General features: G+C 39.5%; 1 pseudogene; it reads right to left on the bottom strand.

Moving 5' to 3' along the window:
• Nucleotides 1-587: 587 nt before the first annotated feature.
• Nucleotides 588-3214, bottom strand: LOC114105750 (PRELI domain containing protein 3B-like; annotated as a pseudogene).

Here is a 3214-nt window from a genome sequence, read left to right as displayed (position 1 = left end):
TATTATTTATGTTGGGAGTCATATATTAGATTTAATGATAATTTTCACTCCAAAATTATCTTTAAGTACCAAATCAAAACACTGATTGATAGCACATCAAGTTATTTTATAGAATTTAATGTCTTTTAAAACTATACAATTTCTCCTTTTAGAGTGAGACTCTTCACGTATGCTGTTCTAGTCTGAATTAGCAAGGTGAGTGTATGTATATAAGGGGAGGCTCTGCATGCTTGGTTCTGAGGTTGGTCCAAAACAGGTAGAGTTGCCATGTCTGAAAAGTGTTAAAATTGTGTTTTGAGGAGACTTAATGTCAATACCAATTCCTCCCAAGTACTCTTAAAAAATTTTTAAATTTTTACATAAATATCAGAATCATAAAAATTAGTCAGTCCAAACCACAATACCCTCAGATGATTGCTTGGATTTTAGAAGCACTGTATCTTTTTATTTTGATCAAAACTTGCATAGCCTTACTCCAGGTTATTTTTTTTAATTCTACCTAAAATATAGTTGTGGTTTTTAAATAACAAATAAATACATTGTCTGATTGAAGAGACCAGGGGACCTGATATCATTTACTGACTTTATTATTTCTCTACAAATGCTGCCATTGCCATCGGTGTCCTTATACTTCCATTCGCTGAGGCCATCAACAATTTAATCTCAGCATTTAGTTTATGTATTACCCATTCCATTGCTTCTCAGATTTTTCTAGCATTGGAAGATACCATGCTTACCCTTAACCCTTCCAGGTAACTGCTAAGGCTGACTTCCTGCACAGAGATGATGATTTCCTGAGGCCAAAGTCTTTTCTGGGTCTTGAGGATATGGTTTGTATATAAGTCTGTCATCCACTGAAACTATATTTGTAAAGGAAATATTAGTAGATTTAAGTTCCATTGTTTTCTCTAGAGAATCAACTACAGAATGTTCTTGGAGATATGTTTTGGTGCCGCAGTCTGGCTGGGCACAATCAGGAGCCACTTGTCAAAAGAAACTAACTTTATTTTTAGAACCACACATGCCAAACAAAACAGCCTCTCAGGAAAAACCCTCAGAGCCCCAACTGCCACCACCGCTTTCCACAAGCCTCTCTCTCCAACCACAAAAGCCTCTCTCTCCAACAAGCCTCTCTCCACCTCCCACAATCCTCCTGCTCTTGAGGCCGATTGGCTGGGTCACGTGGGCGGAGCCAAAAAAGTCCCCCAATGAGCAGCTCCGTGGTCTGAAAGGGCAGGGAAACAGCCCAATGAGCATCACCGCAGAGGAGCCAATCAGCTAGATGTTGCTGGGGCCGCTGTGAGCCAATCATCAGCCGGCAGCTGGAAGTTTGCTGGGGCCCCTTCAGCTGTGGCTCTCAACATCTCCCCCTCTCTGTTTAAACAAAAAGCATGTGGCTTAGGGACCGTGCCTGCCTTAGGTTGTCCAATAGTACATATGGTCCTTACCCGTTAGGTTGGTACCATTGCAATTGGATCTTACCCGTCACTGACTACCGGTCCAGTATACAGCCACACCTGTGGAGAGGTCTTTGTACCACCGGGGGGGGGGGGGGTGAGGTTCTTTGCCTCACCTCTGTTGGCCCCCAAATTTTAGATGGACAATCATGACAAGCAGAAGGGAGGAAGATACACCAAGCCAATTGACGGCTCCTTTTGGAAAAATTGTACCACCGATGACATCATCAGCAAAAATACCCCAACACTACCACAAGTCGCTGCACCAACAGATAGTTCACAATGCATACAGGTGAGTTCACAATGTGTCCAGGCAAGTTCTGCAAGCAGTTCAGTGATGGCTATTGCAGAAGCTGTAGATTGGTTTTATCTTTGACTTCACCAGCACTGGGATGAAGATAGGAATTCTGGCAATAATGGCTAAAGAAAAAATTATGTAACATTACAGAAGGCAATAAAGAAAACAATTTTCTTAACAATTTACATTGTCTTCACCGGCACTGGGATGAAGATAGGAATTCTGGCAATAATGGCTAAAGAAAAAATTATGTAACATTACAGAAGGCACTAAAAGAAAACAATTTTCTTAACAATTTACATTATCTTTAAGAGAATTATTAAATATAATGAAAAGGAAAGGTGAAAGTAAACAAACAGATCTGTTAACCTCCTTTTTTGTTTACATATTAAAACAATCCTCAACAGTTGTTTACCCAATTTAAATTAAACCATTTAAATCACGTGAATAAAAAAATATATATATTTGGATCCATTTTTTCATGAGCGCTCATCATATATGATATATGGACATACGTACATTCAAACATATAACACAAGACACAAGTGTGCACACATATAATACATACAACACATAACCTAATAGTAAAGGCCTTATAACTTTTTACAGGTGAAATCTCCATTGCAATGTTTAAAAACTCTATAGTCAAAAAATAGAACTGATCAGCAAAACATTAACCTAGGTCTGTATGAGCTCAAAAAACGAAATAGAATGTGGGAAAGGGCAATAATAAAATTGATATTGAAAAAAGCATCCTGGTTCTATCGCAGATGTAAGAATAGCCAAGCTGGAGCTCTGGATATCAGCTGTTATGGACTTGAGTCAAATCATCTTCTTTTTGGTCTGTAGAAATCGCTTTAGTTAATCTCTCTGGAATCCAAATCGGCTGCTGTTCTCCCTGTGGAAACACACAAACAGACCCTCGACTCCAGACAATTACTGGGTCAGGACCTTTCCATTGTCCTGTTAGAATATCCTTCCAAAGTACCTTGGGCTTATGCACATTTTTTGGACACATATGCCTTTCCGCAGCACTAAGTCCTGATGAATCCAAATTTTAAAAGTTTAGAGTAAAAAGGGTTATTTTAAGTTTATCTTTGGGGAATATACACCCCTTCCCAATTCCGTCTTTTTGCTTTAATAAGTACATTTTAATAGTTTGATGAGCTCTTTCAACTATGCCTTGTCCCTGTGGATTGTATGGGATTCCTGTTCCTTCGGCTGTGGCTCTCAACATTTTGGTTTTTGCTGCACCAATAAAAGACTTCAGGGTGGAAGGTTGTCTCCACTTTGTGCTGAGAAGTCTGTGGCTGTGCAGCTTTCCAAAGGGATCTCTATGGCTGTCCAGCACATTAATTCCAACCACATTCAGGTTCACAGGGTTTGGGCATTTCTGCATTGTAGCTGTTGTAACAGTTTCCCACGGGTTGAAGATATACTCCAAGGTCCAGAGCTTCAT

The sequence above is a fragment of the Marmota flaviventris genome, chromosome 7 (genome assembly GCF_047511675.1).
Source record: "Marmota flaviventris isolate mMarFla1 chromosome 7, mMarFla1.hap1, whole genome shotgun sequence".
In the NCBI taxonomy this organism is placed as follows: Eukaryota; Metazoa; Chordata; class Mammalia; order Rodentia; family Sciuridae; genus Marmota; species Marmota flaviventris.
This window is presented reverse-complemented; position numbering and strand designations above follow the sequence as displayed.